The sequence below is a fragment of the Argiope bruennichi genome, chromosome 10 (assembly GCF_947563725.1).
Source record: "Argiope bruennichi chromosome 10, qqArgBrue1.1, whole genome shotgun sequence".
NCBI classification, from domain to species: Eukaryota; Metazoa; Arthropoda; class Arachnida; order Araneae; family Araneidae; genus Argiope; species Argiope bruennichi.
Window position 1 is genome coordinate 107,374,918 of NC_079160.1, and position 12,500 is coordinate 107,387,417.

The 12,500-nt window shown below is 38.4% G+C and overlaps 49 non-coding genes across 49 annotated transcripts in view; all 49 read left to right on the forward strand.

Moving 5' to 3' along the window:
• The first annotated feature begins 47 nt into the window (after window positions 1-47).
• Window positions 48-163, forward strand: Trnal-caa (transfer RNA leucine (anticodon CAA)). Its single transcript has 2 exons — window positions 48-85; window positions 118-163. It is a non-coding gene; the product is annotated as a tRNA-Leu (tRNA).
• Window positions 164-297: 134 nt separating this feature from the next.
• Window positions 298-413, forward strand: Trnal-caa (transfer RNA leucine (anticodon CAA)). The gene is made up of 2 exons: window positions 298-335; window positions 368-413. It is a non-coding gene; the product is annotated as a tRNA-Leu (tRNA).
• A 134-nt stretch (window positions 414-547) lies between these two features.
• On the forward strand, window positions 548-662 carry Trnal-caa (transfer RNA leucine (anticodon CAA)). Its single transcript has 2 exons — window positions 548-585; window positions 618-662. It is a non-coding gene; the product is annotated as a tRNA-Leu (tRNA).
• A 134-nt stretch (window positions 663-796) lies between these two features.
• Window positions 797-912, forward strand: Trnal-caa (transfer RNA leucine (anticodon CAA)). Its single transcript has 2 exons — window positions 797-834; window positions 867-912. It is a non-coding gene; the product is annotated as a tRNA-Leu (tRNA).
• Window positions 913-1,045: 133 nt separating this feature from the next.
• Window positions 1,046-1,161, forward strand: Trnal-caa (transfer RNA leucine (anticodon CAA)). Its single transcript has 2 exons — window positions 1,046-1,083; window positions 1,116-1,161. It is a non-coding gene; the product is annotated as a tRNA-Leu (tRNA).
• A 134-nt stretch (window positions 1,162-1,295) lies between these two features.
• On the forward strand, window positions 1,296-1,411 carry Trnal-caa (transfer RNA leucine (anticodon CAA)). Its single transcript has 2 exons — window positions 1,296-1,333; window positions 1,366-1,411. It is a non-coding gene; the product is annotated as a tRNA-Leu (tRNA).
• A 134-nt stretch (window positions 1,412-1,545) lies between these two features.
• On the forward strand, window positions 1,546-1,661 carry Trnal-caa (transfer RNA leucine (anticodon CAA)). The gene is made up of 2 exons: window positions 1,546-1,583; window positions 1,616-1,661. It is a non-coding gene; the product is annotated as a tRNA-Leu (tRNA).
• Window positions 1,662-1,795: 134 nt separating this feature from the next.
• On the forward strand, window positions 1,796-1,911 carry Trnal-caa (transfer RNA leucine (anticodon CAA)). Its single transcript has 2 exons — window positions 1,796-1,833; window positions 1,866-1,911. It is a non-coding gene; the product is annotated as a tRNA-Leu (tRNA).
• A 134-nt stretch (window positions 1,912-2,045) lies between these two features.
• On the forward strand, window positions 2,046-2,161 carry Trnal-caa (transfer RNA leucine (anticodon CAA)). Its single transcript has 2 exons — window positions 2,046-2,083; window positions 2,116-2,161. It is a non-coding gene; the product is annotated as a tRNA-Leu (tRNA).
• Window positions 2,162-2,295: 134 nt separating this feature from the next.
• Window positions 2,296-2,411, forward strand: Trnal-caa (transfer RNA leucine (anticodon CAA)). Its single transcript has 2 exons — window positions 2,296-2,333; window positions 2,366-2,411. It is a non-coding gene; the product is annotated as a tRNA-Leu (tRNA).
• A 134-nt stretch (window positions 2,412-2,545) lies between these two features.
• On the forward strand, window positions 2,546-2,661 carry Trnal-caa (transfer RNA leucine (anticodon CAA)). The gene is made up of 2 exons: window positions 2,546-2,583; window positions 2,616-2,661. It is a non-coding gene; the product is annotated as a tRNA-Leu (tRNA).
• A 134-nt stretch (window positions 2,662-2,795) lies between these two features.
• Trnal-caa (transfer RNA leucine (anticodon CAA)) lies at window positions 2,796-2,911 on the forward strand. Its single transcript has 2 exons — window positions 2,796-2,833; window positions 2,866-2,911. It is a non-coding gene; the product is annotated as a tRNA-Leu (tRNA).
• Window positions 2,912-3,045: 134 nt separating this feature from the next.
• Window positions 3,046-3,160, forward strand: Trnal-caa (transfer RNA leucine (anticodon CAA)). Its single transcript has 2 exons — window positions 3,046-3,083; window positions 3,116-3,160. It is a non-coding gene; the product is annotated as a tRNA-Leu (tRNA).
• Window positions 3,161-3,294: 134 nt separating this feature from the next.
• Trnal-caa (transfer RNA leucine (anticodon CAA)) lies at window positions 3,295-3,410 on the forward strand. Its single transcript has 2 exons — window positions 3,295-3,332; window positions 3,365-3,410. It is a non-coding gene; the product is annotated as a tRNA-Leu (tRNA).
• Window positions 3,411-3,543: 133 nt separating this feature from the next.
• Window positions 3,544-3,659, forward strand: Trnal-caa (transfer RNA leucine (anticodon CAA)). The gene is made up of 2 exons: window positions 3,544-3,581; window positions 3,614-3,659. It is a non-coding gene; the product is annotated as a tRNA-Leu (tRNA).
• A 134-nt stretch (window positions 3,660-3,793) lies between these two features.
• On the forward strand, window positions 3,794-3,909 carry Trnal-caa (transfer RNA leucine (anticodon CAA)). The gene is made up of 2 exons: window positions 3,794-3,831; window positions 3,864-3,909. It is a non-coding gene; the product is annotated as a tRNA-Leu (tRNA).
• A 384-nt stretch (window positions 3,910-4,293) lies between these two features.
• On the forward strand, window positions 4,294-4,409 carry Trnal-caa (transfer RNA leucine (anticodon CAA)). Its single transcript has 2 exons — window positions 4,294-4,331; window positions 4,364-4,409. It is a non-coding gene; the product is annotated as a tRNA-Leu (tRNA).
• A 134-nt stretch (window positions 4,410-4,543) lies between these two features.
• On the forward strand, window positions 4,544-4,658 carry Trnal-caa (transfer RNA leucine (anticodon CAA)). The gene is made up of 2 exons: window positions 4,544-4,581; window positions 4,614-4,658. It is a non-coding gene; the product is annotated as a tRNA-Leu (tRNA).
• Window positions 4,659-4,792: 134 nt separating this feature from the next.
• Trnal-caa (transfer RNA leucine (anticodon CAA)) lies at window positions 4,793-4,908 on the forward strand. The gene is made up of 2 exons: window positions 4,793-4,830; window positions 4,863-4,908. It is a non-coding gene; the product is annotated as a tRNA-Leu (tRNA).
• Window positions 4,909-5,041: 133 nt separating this feature from the next.
• On the forward strand, window positions 5,042-5,157 carry Trnal-caa (transfer RNA leucine (anticodon CAA)). The gene is made up of 2 exons: window positions 5,042-5,079; window positions 5,112-5,157. It is a non-coding gene; the product is annotated as a tRNA-Leu (tRNA).
• Window positions 5,158-5,291: 134 nt separating this feature from the next.
• Window positions 5,292-5,406, forward strand: Trnal-caa (transfer RNA leucine (anticodon CAA)). Its single transcript has 2 exons — window positions 5,292-5,329; window positions 5,361-5,406. It is a non-coding gene; the product is annotated as a tRNA-Leu (tRNA).
• A 134-nt stretch (window positions 5,407-5,540) lies between these two features.
• Window positions 5,541-5,656, forward strand: Trnal-caa (transfer RNA leucine (anticodon CAA)). Its single transcript has 2 exons — window positions 5,541-5,578; window positions 5,611-5,656. It is a non-coding gene; the product is annotated as a tRNA-Leu (tRNA).
• Window positions 5,657-5,786: 130 nt separating this feature from the next.
• On the forward strand, window positions 5,787-5,902 carry Trnal-caa (transfer RNA leucine (anticodon CAA)). Its single transcript has 2 exons — window positions 5,787-5,824; window positions 5,857-5,902. It is a non-coding gene; the product is annotated as a tRNA-Leu (tRNA).
• A 134-nt stretch (window positions 5,903-6,036) lies between these two features.
• On the forward strand, window positions 6,037-6,152 carry Trnal-uaa (transfer RNA leucine (anticodon UAA)). The gene is made up of 2 exons: window positions 6,037-6,074; window positions 6,107-6,152. It is a non-coding gene; the product is annotated as a tRNA-Leu (tRNA).
• A 130-nt stretch (window positions 6,153-6,282) lies between these two features.
• Trnay-aua (transfer RNA tyrosine (anticodon AUA)) lies at window positions 6,283-6,398 on the forward strand. Its single transcript has 2 exons — window positions 6,283-6,320; window positions 6,353-6,398. It is a non-coding gene; the product is annotated as a tRNA-Tyr (tRNA).
• A 130-nt stretch (window positions 6,399-6,528) lies between these two features.
• On the forward strand, window positions 6,529-6,644 carry Trnal-caa (transfer RNA leucine (anticodon CAA)). Its single transcript has 2 exons — window positions 6,529-6,566; window positions 6,599-6,644. It is a non-coding gene; the product is annotated as a tRNA-Leu (tRNA).
• A 130-nt stretch (window positions 6,645-6,774) lies between these two features.
• Trnav-cac (transfer RNA valine (anticodon CAC)) lies at window positions 6,775-6,890 on the forward strand. Its single transcript has 2 exons — window positions 6,775-6,812; window positions 6,845-6,890. It is a non-coding gene; the product is annotated as a tRNA-Val (tRNA).
• Window positions 6,891-7,024: 134 nt separating this feature from the next.
• Trnal-caa (transfer RNA leucine (anticodon CAA)) lies at window positions 7,025-7,140 on the forward strand. Its single transcript has 2 exons — window positions 7,025-7,062; window positions 7,095-7,140. It is a non-coding gene; the product is annotated as a tRNA-Leu (tRNA).
• A 130-nt stretch (window positions 7,141-7,270) lies between these two features.
• Window positions 7,271-7,386, forward strand: Trnal-caa (transfer RNA leucine (anticodon CAA)). Its single transcript has 2 exons — window positions 7,271-7,308; window positions 7,341-7,386. It is a non-coding gene; the product is annotated as a tRNA-Leu (tRNA).
• Window positions 7,387-7,520: 134 nt separating this feature from the next.
• Trnal-caa (transfer RNA leucine (anticodon CAA)) lies at window positions 7,521-7,636 on the forward strand. Its single transcript has 2 exons — window positions 7,521-7,558; window positions 7,591-7,636. It is a non-coding gene; the product is annotated as a tRNA-Leu (tRNA).
• Window positions 7,637-7,766: 130 nt separating this feature from the next.
• Trnal-caa (transfer RNA leucine (anticodon CAA)) lies at window positions 7,767-7,882 on the forward strand. Its single transcript has 2 exons — window positions 7,767-7,804; window positions 7,837-7,882. It is a non-coding gene; the product is annotated as a tRNA-Leu (tRNA).
• A 130-nt stretch (window positions 7,883-8,012) lies between these two features.
• Window positions 8,013-8,128, forward strand: Trnal-caa (transfer RNA leucine (anticodon CAA)). Its single transcript has 2 exons — window positions 8,013-8,050; window positions 8,083-8,128. It is a non-coding gene; the product is annotated as a tRNA-Leu (tRNA).
• A 134-nt stretch (window positions 8,129-8,262) lies between these two features.
• Window positions 8,263-8,378, forward strand: Trnal-uaa (transfer RNA leucine (anticodon UAA)). Its single transcript has 2 exons — window positions 8,263-8,300; window positions 8,333-8,378. It is a non-coding gene; the product is annotated as a tRNA-Leu (tRNA).
• Window positions 8,379-8,508: 130 nt separating this feature from the next.
• Window positions 8,509-8,624, forward strand: Trnal-uaa (transfer RNA leucine (anticodon UAA)). The gene is made up of 2 exons: window positions 8,509-8,546; window positions 8,579-8,624. It is a non-coding gene; the product is annotated as a tRNA-Leu (tRNA).
• A 130-nt stretch (window positions 8,625-8,754) lies between these two features.
• Window positions 8,755-8,870, forward strand: Trnal-caa (transfer RNA leucine (anticodon CAA)). The gene is made up of 2 exons: window positions 8,755-8,792; window positions 8,825-8,870. It is a non-coding gene; the product is annotated as a tRNA-Leu (tRNA).
• A 130-nt stretch (window positions 8,871-9,000) lies between these two features.
• Window positions 9,001-9,116, forward strand: Trnal-caa (transfer RNA leucine (anticodon CAA)). Its single transcript has 2 exons — window positions 9,001-9,038; window positions 9,071-9,116. It is a non-coding gene; the product is annotated as a tRNA-Leu (tRNA).
• Window positions 9,117-9,250: 134 nt separating this feature from the next.
• On the forward strand, window positions 9,251-9,366 carry Trnal-caa (transfer RNA leucine (anticodon CAA)). Its single transcript has 2 exons — window positions 9,251-9,288; window positions 9,321-9,366. It is a non-coding gene; the product is annotated as a tRNA-Leu (tRNA).
• Window positions 9,367-9,496: 130 nt separating this feature from the next.
• Window positions 9,497-9,612, forward strand: Trnal-caa (transfer RNA leucine (anticodon CAA)). Its single transcript has 2 exons — window positions 9,497-9,534; window positions 9,567-9,612. It is a non-coding gene; the product is annotated as a tRNA-Leu (tRNA).
• A 127-nt stretch (window positions 9,613-9,739) lies between these two features.
• Window positions 9,740-9,855, forward strand: Trnal-caa (transfer RNA leucine (anticodon CAA)). Its single transcript has 2 exons — window positions 9,740-9,777; window positions 9,810-9,855. It is a non-coding gene; the product is annotated as a tRNA-Leu (tRNA).
• Window positions 9,856-9,989: 134 nt separating this feature from the next.
• On the forward strand, window positions 9,990-10,105 carry Trnal-uaa (transfer RNA leucine (anticodon UAA)). The gene is made up of 2 exons: window positions 9,990-10,027; window positions 10,060-10,105. It is a non-coding gene; the product is annotated as a tRNA-Leu (tRNA).
• Window positions 10,106-10,235: 130 nt separating this feature from the next.
• Window positions 10,236-10,351, forward strand: Trnal-caa (transfer RNA leucine (anticodon CAA)). Its single transcript has 2 exons — window positions 10,236-10,273; window positions 10,319-10,351. It is a non-coding gene; the product is annotated as a tRNA-Leu (tRNA).
• Window positions 10,352-10,727: 376 nt separating this feature from the next.
• Window positions 10,728-10,843, forward strand: Trnal-caa (transfer RNA leucine (anticodon CAA)). Its single transcript has 2 exons — window positions 10,728-10,765; window positions 10,798-10,843. It is a non-coding gene; the product is annotated as a tRNA-Leu (tRNA).
• Window positions 10,844-10,973: 130 nt separating this feature from the next.
• Trnal-caa (transfer RNA leucine (anticodon CAA)) lies at window positions 10,974-11,089 on the forward strand. Its single transcript has 2 exons — window positions 10,974-11,011; window positions 11,044-11,089. It is a non-coding gene; the product is annotated as a tRNA-Leu (tRNA).
• Window positions 11,090-11,223: 134 nt separating this feature from the next.
• Trnal-caa (transfer RNA leucine (anticodon CAA)) lies at window positions 11,224-11,339 on the forward strand. The gene is made up of 2 exons: window positions 11,224-11,261; window positions 11,294-11,339. It is a non-coding gene; the product is annotated as a tRNA-Leu (tRNA).
• A 130-nt stretch (window positions 11,340-11,469) lies between these two features.
• Trnal-caa (transfer RNA leucine (anticodon CAA)) lies at window positions 11,470-11,585 on the forward strand. Its single transcript has 2 exons — window positions 11,470-11,507; window positions 11,540-11,585. It is a non-coding gene; the product is annotated as a tRNA-Leu (tRNA).
• Window positions 11,586-11,716: 131 nt separating this feature from the next.
• Window positions 11,717-11,832, forward strand: Trnal-caa (transfer RNA leucine (anticodon CAA)). The gene is made up of 2 exons: window positions 11,717-11,754; window positions 11,787-11,832. It is a non-coding gene; the product is annotated as a tRNA-Leu (tRNA).
• A 134-nt stretch (window positions 11,833-11,966) lies between these two features.
• On the forward strand, window positions 11,967-12,082 carry Trnal-caa (transfer RNA leucine (anticodon CAA)). The gene is made up of 2 exons: window positions 11,967-12,004; window positions 12,037-12,082. It is a non-coding gene; the product is annotated as a tRNA-Leu (tRNA).
• A 130-nt stretch (window positions 12,083-12,212) lies between these two features.
• On the forward strand, window positions 12,213-12,328 carry Trnal-caa (transfer RNA leucine (anticodon CAA)). Its single transcript has 2 exons — window positions 12,213-12,250; window positions 12,283-12,328. It is a non-coding gene; the product is annotated as a tRNA-Leu (tRNA).
• A 134-nt stretch (window positions 12,329-12,462) lies between these two features.
• Window positions 12,463-12,500, forward strand: part of Trnal-uaa (transfer RNA leucine (anticodon UAA)) — a 116-nt gene continuing 78 nt past the window's right edge. The window contains exon 1 of the tRNA in view: window positions 12,463-12,500. This is a non-coding gene — a tRNA (tRNA-Leu).

The following is a 12,500-nucleotide window of genomic DNA, read 5'->3' on the forward strand; positions in this document are numbered from 1 at the left end:
TGTAAGATTTCATTGAAGGTGAATAATTATAGATCTTTCGCAGATGTGTCAGGATGGCCGAGCGGTCTAAGGCGCCAGACTCAAGATGTGTCTTACTCTGTTGTAGAGTGTTGAGTGTTCTGGTCCACGAATGTGGGCGGGGGTTCGAATCCCACTTCTGACAGCGTGTCTTTTTAAAATTTCATTTCTAGTTGCATTCAATAAACTTAATAAATCTTTTAATATAAGAATCAAATTTAAAATTCCTCCTTGTAAGATTTCATTGAAGGTGAATAATTATAGATCTTTCGCAGATGTGTCAGGGTGGCCGAGCGGTCTAAGGCGCCAGACTCAAGATGTGTCTTGCTCTGTTGCAGAGTGTTGAGTGTTCTGGTCCACGAATGTGGGCGTGGGTTCGAATCCCACTTCTGACATCGTCTCAATTTAAAATTTCATTTCTAGTTGCATTCAATAAACTTAATAAATCTTTTAATATAAGAATCAAATTTAAAATTCCGCCTTGTAAGATTTCATTGAAGGTGAATAATTATAGATCTTTCGTAGATGTGTCAGGATGGCCGAGCGGTCTAAGGCGCCAGACTCAAGATGTGTCTTGCTCTGTTGCAGAGTGTTGAGTGTTCTGGTCAAGGAATGTGGCGTGGGTTCGAATCCCACTTCTGACATCGTGTCTTTTTAAAATTTCATTTCTATTTGCATTCAATAAACTTAATAAATCTTTTAATATAAGAATCAAATTTAAAATTCCGCCTTGTAAGATTTCATTGAAGGTGAATAATTATAGATCTTTCGCAGATGTGTCAGGATGGCCGAGTGGTCTAAGGCGCCAGACTCAAGATGTGTCTTGCTCTGTTGCAGAGTGTTGAGTGTTCTGGTCCACGAATGTGGGCGTGGATTCGAATCCCACTTCTGACATGGTCTCATTTTAAAATTTCATTTCTAGTTGCATTCAATACCTTAATAAATCTTTTTATATAAGAATCAAATTTAAAATTCCGCCTTGTAAGATTTCATTGAAGGTGAATAATTATAGATCTTTCGCAGATGTGTCAGGATGGCCGAGCGGTTTAAGGCGCCAGACTCAAGATGTGTCTTGCTCTGTTGCAGAGTGTTGAGTGTTCTGGTCCACGAATGTGGGCGTGGGTTCGAATCCCACTTCTGACATCGTGTCTTTTTAAAATTTCATTTCTAGTTGTATTCAATAAACTTAATAAATTTTTTAATATAAGAATCAAATTTAAAATTCCGCCTTGTAAGATTTCATTGAAGGTGAATAATTATAGATCTTTCGCAGATGTGTCAGGATGGCCGAGCGGTCTAAGGCGCCAGACTCAAGATGTGTCTTGCTCTGCTGCAGAGTGTTGAGTGTTCTGGTCCACGAATGTGGACGTGGGTTCGAATCCCACTTCTGACATCGTCTCATTTTAAAATTTCATTTCTAGTTGCATTCAATAAACTTAATAAATCTTTTAATATAAGAATCAAATTTAAAATTCCGCCTTGTAAGATTTCATTGAAGGTGAATAATTATAGAACTTTCGCAAATGTGTCAGGATGGCCGAGCGGTCTAAGGCGCCAGACTCAAGATGTGTATTGCTCTGTTGAAGAGTGTTGAGTGTTCTGGTCCACGAATGTGGGCGTGGGTTCGAATCCCACTTCTGACATCGTCTCATTTTAAAATTTCATTTCTAGTTGCATTCAATAATCTTAATAAATCTTTTAATATAAGAATCAAATTTAAAATTCCGCCTTGTAAGATTTCATTGAAGGTGAATAATTACAGATCTGTCGCAGATGTGTCAGGATGGCCGAGCGGTCTAAGGCGCCAGACTCAAGATGTGTCTTGCTCTGTTGCAGAGTGTTGACTGTTCTGGTCCACGAATGTGGGCGTGGGTTCGATTCCCACTTCTGACATCGTCTCATTTTAAAATTTCATTTCTAGTTGCATTCAATAAACTTAATAAATCTTTTAATATAAGAATCAAATTTAAAATTACGCCTTGTAAGATTTCATTGAAGGTGAATAATTATAGATCTTTTGCAGATGTGTAAGGATGGCCGAGCGGTCTAAGGCGCCAGACTCAAGATGTGTCTTGCTCTGTTGCAGAGTGTTGAGTGTTCTGGTCCACGAATGTGGGCGTGGGTTCGAATCCCACTTCTGACAGCGTGTCTTTTTAAAATTTCATTTCTAGTTGCATTCAATAAACTTAATAAATCTTTTAATATAAGAATCAAATTTAAAATTCCGCCTTGTAAGATTTCATTGAAGGTGAATAATTATAGATCTTTCTCAGATGTGTCAGGATGGCCGAGCGGTCTAAGGCGCCAGACTCAAGATGTGTCTTGCTCTGTTGCAGAGTGTTGAGTGTTCTGATCAAGGAATGTGGGCGTGGGTTCGAATCCCACTTCTGACATCGTGTCTTTTTAAAATTTCATTTCTAGTTGCATTCAATAAACTTAATAAATCTTTTAATATAAGAATCAAATTTAAAATTCCGCCTTGTAAGATTTCATTGAAGGTGAATAATTATAGATCTTTCGCAGATGTGTCAGGATGGCCGAGCGGTCTAAGGCGCCAGACTCAAGATGTGTCTTGCTCTGTTGCAGAGTGTTGAGTGTTCTGGTCCACGAATGTGGGCGTGGGTTCGAATCCCACTTCTGACATCGTGTCTTTTTAAAATTTCATTTCTATTTGCATTCAATAAACTTAATAAATTTTTTAATATAAGAATCAAATTTAAAATTCCGCCTTGTAAGATTTCATTGAAGGTGAATAATTATAGATCTTTCGCAGATGTGTCAGGATGGCCGAGCGGTCTAAGGCGCCAGACTCAAGATGTGTCTTACTCTGTTGTAGAGTGTTGAGTGTTCTGGTCCACGAATGTGGGCGGGGGTTCGAATCCCACTTCTGACAGCGTGTCTTTTTAAAATTTCATTTCTAGTTGCATTCAATAAACTTAATAAATCTTTTAATATAAGAATCAAATTTAAAATTCCTCCTTGTAAGATTTCATTGAAGGTGAATAATTATAGATCTTTCGCAGATGTGTCAGGGTGGCCGAGCGGTCTAAGGCGCCAGACTCAAGATGTGTCTTGCTCTGTTGCAGAGTGTTGAGTGTTCTGGTCAAGGAATGTGGCGTGGGTTCGAATCCCACTTCTGACATCGTGTCTTTTTAAAATTTCATTTCTATTTGCATTCAATAAACTTAATAAATCTTTTAATATAAGAATCAAATTTAAAATTCCGCCTTGTAAGATTTCATTGAAGGTGAATAATTATAGATCTTTCGCAGATGTGTCAGGATGGCCGAGTGGTCTAAGGCGCCAGACTCAAGATGTGTCTTGCTCTGTTGCAGAGTGTTGAGTGTTCTGGTCCACGAATGTGGGCGTGGATTCGAATCCCACTTCTGACATGGTCTCATTTTAAAATTTCATTTCTAGTTGCATTCAATACCTTAATAAATCTTTTTATATAAGAATCAAATTTAAAATTCCGCCTTGTAAGATTTCATTGAAGGTGAATAATTATAGATCTTTCGCAGATGTGTCAGGATGGCCGAGCGGTTTAAGGCGCCAGACTCAAGATGTGTCTTGCTCTGTTGCAGAGTGTTGAGTGTTCTGGTCCACGAATGTGGGCGTGGGTTCGAATCCCACTTCTGACATCGTGTCTTTTTAAAATTTCATTTCTAGTTGTATTCAATAAACTTAATAAATCTTTTAATATAAGAATCAAATTTAAAATTCCGCCTTGTAAGATTTCATTGAAGGTGAATAATTATAGATCTGTCGCAGATGTGTCAGGATGGCCGAGCGGTCTAAGGCGCCAGACTCAAGATGTGTCTTGCTCTGTTGCAGAGTGTTGACTGTTCTGGTCCACGAATGTGGGCGTGGGTTCGATTCCCACTTCTGACATCGTCTCATTTTAAAATTTCATTTCTAGTTGCATTCAATAAACTTAATAAATCTTTTAATATAAGAATCAAATTTAAAATTACGCCTTGTATGATTTCATTGAAGGTGAATAATTATAGATCTTTTGCAGATGTGTAAGGATGGCCGAGCGGTCTAAGGCGCCAGACTTAAGATGTGTCTTACTCTGTTGCAGAGTGTTGAGTCTTCTGGTCCACGAATGTGGGCGGGGGTTCGAATCCCACTTCTGACAGCGTGTCTTTTTAAAATTTCATTTCTAGTTGCATTCAATAAACTTAATAAATCTTTTAATATAAGAATCAAATTTAAAATTCCTCCTTGTAAGATTTCGTTGAAGGTGAATAATTATAGATCTTTCGCAGATGTGTCAGGGTGGCCGAGCGGTCTAAGGCGCCAGACTCAAGATGTGTCTTGCTCTGTTGCAGAGTGTTGAGTGTTCTGGTCCACGAATGTGGGCGTGGGTTCGAATCCCACTTCTGACATCGTCTCAATTTAAAATTTCATTTCTAGTTGCATTCAATAAACTTAATACATCTTTTAATATAAGAATCAAATTTAAAATTCCTCCTTGTAAGATTTTATTGAAGGTGAATAATTATAGATCTTTCGCAGATGTGTCAGGATGGCCGAGCGGTCTAAGGCGCCAGACTCAAGATGTGTCTTGCTCTGTTGCAGAGTGTTGAGTGTTCTGGTCAAGGAATGTGGCGTGGGTTCGAATCCCACTTCTGACATCGTGTCTTTTTAAAATTTCATTTCCATTTGCATTCAATAAACTTAATAAATCTTTTAATATAAGAATCAAATTTAAAATTCCGCCTTGTAAGATTTCATTGAAGGTGAATAATTATAGATCTTTCGCAGATGTGTCAGGATGGCCGAGTAGTCTAAGGCGCCAGACTCAAGATGTGTCTTGCTCTGTTGCAGAGTGTTGAGTGTTCTGGTCCACGAATGTGGGCGTGGGTTCGAATCCCACTTCTGACATGGTCTCATTTTAAAATTTCATTTCTAGTTGCATTCAATACCTTAATAAATCTTTTTATATAAGAATCAAATTTAAAATTCCGCCTTGTAAGATTTCATTGAAGGTGAATAATTATAGATCTTTCGCAGATGTGTCAGGATGGCCGAGCGGTTTAAGGCGCCAGACTCAAGATGTGTCTTGCTCTGTTGCAGAGTGTTGAGTGTTCTGGTCCACGAATGTGGGCATGGGTTCGAATCCCACTTCTGACGTCGTCTCATTTTAAAATTTCATTTCCAGTTGCATTCAATAAACTTAATAAATCTTTTAATATAAGAATCAAATTTAAAATTCCGCCTTGTAAGATTTCATTGAAGGTGAATAATTATAGATCTTTCGCAGATGTGTCAGGATGGCCGAGCGGTCTAAGGCGCCAGGCTCAAGATGTGTCTTGCTCTGTTCAGAGTGTTGAGTGTTCTGGTCCACGAATGTGGGCGTGGGTTCGAATCCCACTTCTGACATCGTCTCATTTTAAAATTTCATTTCCAGTTGCCTCATTAAACTTAATAAATCTTTTAATATAAGAATCAAATTTAAAATTCCGCCTTGTAAGTTTTTCATTGAAGGTGAATAATTATAGATCTTTCGCAGATGTGCCAGGATGGCCGAGCGGTCTAAGGCGCCAGACTCAAGATGTGTCTTGCTCTGTTGCAGAGTGTTGAGTGTTCTGGTCCACGAATGTGGGCGTGGCTTCGAATCCCACTTCTGACATCGTCTCATTTTAAAATTTCATTTCCAGTTGCATTCAATAAATTTAATAAATCTTTTAATATAAGAATCAAATTTAAAATTCCGCCTTGTAAGATTTCATTGAAGGTGAATAATTATAGTTCGCAGATGTGTCAGGATGGCCGAGCGGTCTAAGGCGCCAGACTCAAGATGTGTCTTGCTCTGTTGCAGAGTGTTGAGTGTTCTGGTCCACGAATGTGGGCGTGGGTTCGAATCCCACTTCTGACATCGTGTCTTTTTAAAATTTCATTTCTAGTTGCATTCAATAAACTTAATAAATCTTTTAATATAAGAATCCAATTTAACATTACGCCTTGTAAGATTTCATTGAAGGTGAATAATTATAGATCTTTCGCAGATGTGTCAGGATGGCCGAGCGGTCTAAGGCGCCAGACTTAAGATGTGTCTTGCTCTGTTGCAGAGTGTTGAGTGTTCTGGTCCACGAATGTGGGCGTGGGTTCGAATCCCACTTCTGACATCGTGTCTTTTTAAAATTTTATTTCTAGTTGCATTCAATAAACTTAATAAATCTTTTAATATAAGAATCTAATTTAAAATTCCGCCTTGTAAGATTTCATTGAAGGTGAATAATTATAGTTCGCAGATGTGTCAGGATGGCCGAGCGGTCTAAGGCGCCAGACTATAGATGTGTCTTGCTCTGTTGCAGAGTGTTGAGTGTTCTGGTCCACGAATGTGGGCGTGGGTTCGAATCCCACTTCTGTCAGCGTGTCTTTTTAAAATTTCATTTCTAGTTGCATTCAATAAACTTAATAAATCTTTTAATATAAGAATCAAATTTAAAATTCCGCCTTGTAAGATTTCATTGAAGGTGAATAATTATAGCTCGCAGAGGTGTCAGGATGGCCGAGCGGTCTAAGGCGCCAGACTCAAGATGTGTCTTGCTTTGTTGCAGAGTGTTGAGTGTTCTGGTCCACGAATATGGGCGTGGGTTCGAATCCCACTTCTGACATCGTGTCTTTTTAAAATTTCATTTCTAGTTGCATTCAATAAACTTAATAAAACTTTTAATATAAGAATCAAATTTAAAATTCCGCCTTGTAAGATTTCATTGAAGGTGAATAATTATAGTTCGCAGATGTGTCAGGATGGCCGAGCGGTCTAAAGCGCCAGACTCACGATGTGTCTTGCTCTGTTGCAGAGTGTTGAGTGTTCTGGTCCAAGAATGTGGGCGTGGGTTCGAATCCCACTTCTGACATCGTGTCTTTTTAAAATTTCATTTCTAGTTGCATTCAATAAACTTAATAAATCTTTTAATATAAGAATCAAATTTAAAATTACGCCTTGTAAGATTTCATTGAAGGTGAATAATTATAGATCTTTCGCAGATGTGTCAGGATGGACGAGCGGTCTAAGGCGCCAGACTCAAGATGTGTCTTGCTCTGTTGCAGAGTGTTGAGTGTTCTGGTCCACGAATGTGGGCGTGGGTTCGAATCCCACTTCTGATATCGTGTCTTTTTAAAATTTCATTTCTAGTTGCATTCAATAAACTTAATAAATCTTTTAATATAAGAATCAAATTTAAAATTCCGCCTTGTAAGATTTCATTGAAGGTGAATAATTATAGTTCGCAGATGTGTCAGGATGGCCGAGCGGTCTAAAGCGCCAGACTCAAGATGTGTCTTGCTCTGTTGCAGAGTGTTGAGTGTTCTGGTCCAAGAATATGGGCGTGGGTTCGAATCCCACTTCTGACATCGTGTCTTTTTAAAATTTCATTTCTAGTTGCATTCAATAAACTTAATAAATCTTTTAATATAAGAATCAAATTTAAAATTACGCCTTGTAAGATTTCATTGAAGGTGAATAATTATAGATCTTTCGCAGATGTGTCAGGATGGACGAGCGGTCTAAGGCGCCAGACTCAAGATGTGTCTTGCTCTGTTGCAGAGTGTTGAGTGTTCTGGTCCACGAATGTGGGCGTGGGTTCGAATCCCACTTCTGATATCGTGTCTTTTTAAAATTTCATTTCTAGTTGCATTCAATAAACTTAATAAATCTTTTAATATAAGAATCTAATTTAAAATTCCGCCTTGTAAGATTTCATTGAAGGTGAATAATTATAGTTCGCAGATGTGTCAGGATGGCCGAGCGGTCTAAGGCGCCAGACTCAAGATGTGTTTTGCTCTGTTGCAGAGTGTTGAGTGTTCTGGTCCACGAATGTGGGCGTGGCTTCGAATCCCACTTCTGACATCGTCTCATTTTAAAATTTCATTTCTAGTTGCATTCAATAAACTTAATAAATCTTTTAATATAAAAATCAAATTTAAAATTCCGCCTTGTAAGATTTCATTGAAGGTGAATAATTATAGTTCGCAGATGTGTCAGGATGGCCGAGCAGTCTAAGGCGCCAGACTCAAGATGTGTCTTGCTCTGTTGCAGAGTGTTGAGTGTTTTGGTCCACGAATGTGGGCGTGGGTTCGAATCCCACTTCTGACATCGTGTCTTTTTAAAATTTCATTTCTAGTTGCATTCAATAAACTTAATAAATCTTTTAATATAAGAATCCAATTTAACATTACGCCTTGTAAGATTTCATTGAAGGTGAATAATTATAGATCTTTCGCAGATGTGTCAGGATGGCCGAGCGGTCTAAGGCGCCAGACTTAAGATGTGTCTTGCTCTGTTGCAGAGTGTTGAGTGTTCTGGTCCACGAATGTGGGCGTGGGTTCGAATCCCACTTCTGACATATTGTCTTTTTAAAATTTTATTTCTAGTTGCATTCAATAAACTTAATAAATCTTTTAATATAAGAATCAAATTTAAAATTCCGCCTTGTAAGATTTCATTGAAGGTGAATAATTATAGTTCGCAGATGTGTCAGGATGGCCGAGCGGTCTAAGGCGCCAGACTTAAGATGTGTCTTGCTCTGTTGCAGAGTGTTGAGTGTTCTGGTCCACGAATGTGGGCGTGGGTTCGAATCCCACTTCTGTCAGCGTGTCATTTTAAAATTTCATTTCTAGTTGCATTCAATAAACTTAATAAATCTTTTAATATAAGAATCAAATTTAAAATTCCGCCTTGTAAGATTTCATTGAAGGTGAATAATTATAGTTCGCAGATGTGTCAGGATGGCCGAGCGGTCTAAGGCGCCAGACTCAAGATGTGTCTTGCTCTGTTGCAGAGTGTTGAGTGTTCTGGTCCACGAATATGGGCGTGGGTTCGAATCCCACTTCTGACATCGTGTCTTTTTAAAATTTCATTTCTAGTTGCATTCAATAAACTTAATAAATCTTTTAATATAAGAATCAAATTTAAAATTCCGCCTTGTAAGATTTCATTGAAGGTGAATAATTATAGTTCGCAGATGTGTCAGGATGGCCGAGCGGTCTAAAGCGCCAGACTCAAGATGTGTCTTGCTCTGTTGCAGAGTGTTGAGTGTTCTGGTCCAAGAATATGGGCGTGGGTTCGAATCCCACTTCTGACATCGTGTCTTTTTAAAATTTCATTTCTAGTTGCATTCAATAAACTTAATAAATCTTTTAATATAAGAATCAAATTTAAAATTACGCCTTGTAAGATTTCATTGAAGGTGAATAATTATAGATCTTTCGCAGATGTGTCAGGATGGCCGAGTGGTCTAAGGCGCCAGACTCAAGATGTGTCTTGCTCTGTTGCAGAGTGTTGAGTGTTCTGGTCCACGAATGTGGGCGTGGGTTCGAATCCCACTTCTGATATCGTGTCTTTTTAAAATTTCATTTCTAGTTGCATTCAATAAACTTAATAAATCTTTTAATATAAGAATCTAATTTAAAATTCCGCCTTATAAGATTTCATTGAAGGTGAATAATTATAGTTCGCAGATGTGTCAGGATGGCCGAGCGGTCTAAGGCTCCAGACTCAAGATGTGTCTTGCTCTGTTGCAGAGTGTTGAGTGTTCTGGTCCATGAATGTGGGCGTGGCTTCGAATCCCACTTCTGACATCGTCTCATTTTAAAATTTCATTTCTAGTTGCATTCAATAAACTTAAATCTTTTAATATAAGAATCAAATTTAAAATTCCGCCTTGTAAGATTTCATTGAAGGTGAATAATTATAGTTCGCAGATGTGTCAGGATGGCCGAGCGGTCTAAGGCGCCAGACTCAAGATGTGTCTTGCTCTGTTGCAGAGTGTTCAGTGTTCTGGTCCACGAATGTGGGCGTGGGTTCGAATCCCACTTCTGACATCGTGTCTTTTTAAAATTTCATTTCTAGTTGCATTCAATAAACTTAATAAATCTTTTAATATAAGAATCCAATTTAACATTACGCCTTGTAAGATTTCATTGAAGGTGAATAATTATAGATCTTTCGCAGATGTGTCAGGATGGCCGAGCGGTCTAAGGCGCCAGACTTAAGATGTGTCTTGCTCTGTTGCAGAGTGTTGAGTGTTCTGGTCCACGAATGTGGGCGTGGGTTCGAATCCCACTTCTGACATCGTGTCTTTTTAAAATTTTATTTCTAGTTGCATTCAATAAACTTAATAAATCTTTTAATATAAGAATCTAATTTAAAATTCCGCCTTGTAAGATTTCATTGAAGGTGAATAATTATAGTTCGCAGATGTGTCAGGATGGCCGAGCGGTCTAAGGCGCCAGACTCAAGATGTGTCTTACTCTGTTGCAGAGTGTTGCGAGTCCTGGTCCACGAATATGGGCGTGGGTTCGAATCCCACTTCTGACATCGTGTCTTTTTAAAATTTCATTTCTAGTTGCATTCAATAAACTTAATAAATCTTTTAATATAAGAATCAAATTTAAAATTCCGCCTTGTAAGATTTCATTGAAGGTGAATAATTATAGTTCGCAGATGTGTCAGGATTGCCGAGCGGTCTAAGGCGCCAGACTTAAGATGTGTCTTGCTCTGTTGCAGAGTGTTGAGTGTTCTGGTCCACGAATGTGGGCGTGGGTTCGAATCCCACTTCTGTCAGCGTGTCTTTTTAAAATTTCATTTCTAGTTGCATTCAATAAACTTAATAAATCTTTTAATATAAGAATCAAATTTAAAATTCCGCCTTGTAAGATTTCATTGAAGGTGAATAATTATAGTTTGCAGATGTGTCAGGATGGCCGAGCGGTCTAAGGCGCCAGACTCAAGATGTGTCTTGCTCTGTTGCAGAGTGTTGAGTGTTCTGGTCCACGAATATGGGCGTGGGTTCGAATCCCACTTCTGATATCGTGTCTTTTTAAAATTTCATTTCTAGTTGCATTCAATAAACTTAATAAATCTTTTAATATAAGAATCAAATTTAAAATTCCGCCTTGTAAGATTTCATTGAAGGTGAATAATTATAGTTCGCAGATGTGTCAGGATGGCCGAGCGGTCTAAAGCGCCAGACTCAAGATGTGTCTTGCTCTGTTGCAGAGTGTTGAGTGTTCTGGTCCAAGAATATGGGCGTGGGTTCGAATCCCACTTCTGACATCGTGTCTTTTTAAAATTTCATTTCTAGTTGCATTCAATAAACTTAATAAATCTTTTAATATAAGAATCAAATTTAAAATTACGCCTTGTAAGATTTCATTGAAGGTGAATAATTATAGATCTTTCGCAGATGTGTCAGGATGGCCGAGCGGTCTAAGGCGCCAGACTCAAGATGTGTCTTGCTCTGTTGCAGAGTGTTGAGTGTTCTGCTCCACGAATGTGGGCGTGGGTTCGAATCCCACTTCTGATATCGTGTCTTTTTAAAATTTCATTTCTAGTTGCATTCAATAAACTTAATAAATCTTTTAATATAAAAATCTAATTTAAAATTCCGCCTTGTAAGATTTCATTGAAGGTGAATAATTATAGTTCGCAGATGTGTCAGGATGGCCGAGCGGTCTAAGGCGCCAGACTCAAGATGTGTCTTGCTCTGTTGCAGAGTGTTGAGTGTTCTGGTCCACGAATGTGTGCGTGGGTTCGAATCCCACTTCTGACAGCGTGTCTTTTTAAAATTTCATTTCTAGTTGCATTCAATAAACTTAATAAATCTTTTAATATAAGAATCTAATTTAAAATTCCGCCTTGTAAGATTTCATTGAAAAGTGAATAATTATAGTTCGCAGATGTGTCAGGATGGCCGAGCGGTCTAAGGCGCCAGACTCAAGATGTGTCTTGCTCTGTAGCAGAGTGTTGAGTGTTCTGGTCCACGAATATGGGCGTGGGTTCGAATCCCACTTCTGACATCGTGTCTTTTTAAAATTTCATTTCTAGTTGCATTCAATAAACTTAATAAATCTTTTAATATAAGAATCCAATTTAACATTACGCCTTGTAAGATTTCATTGAAGGTGAATAATTATAGATCTTTCGCAGATGTGTCAGGATGGCCGAGCGGTCTAAGGCGCCAGACTCAAGATGTGTCTTGCTCTGTTGCAGAGTGTTGAGTGTTCTGGTCCACGAATGTGGGCGTGGGCTCGAATCCCACTTCTGATATCGTGTCTTTTTAAAATTTCATTTCTAGTTGCATTCAATAAACTTAATAAATCTTTTAATATAAGAATCTAATTTAAAATTCCGCCTTGTAAGATTTCATTGAAGGTGAATAATTATAGTTCGCAGATGTGTCAGGATGGCCGAGCGGTCTAAGGCTCCAGACTCAAGATGTGTCTTGCTCTGTTGCAGAGTGTTGTGTGTTCTGGTCCACGAATGTGGGCGTGGCTTCGAATCCCACTTCTGACATCGTGTCTTTTTAAAATTTCATTTCTAGTTGCATTCAATAAACTTAATAAATCTTTTAATATAAGAATCCAATTTAACATTACGCCTTGTAAGATTTCATTGAAGGTGAATAATTATTGATCTTTCGCAGATGTGTCAGGATGGCCGAGCGGTCTAAGGCGCCAGACTTAAG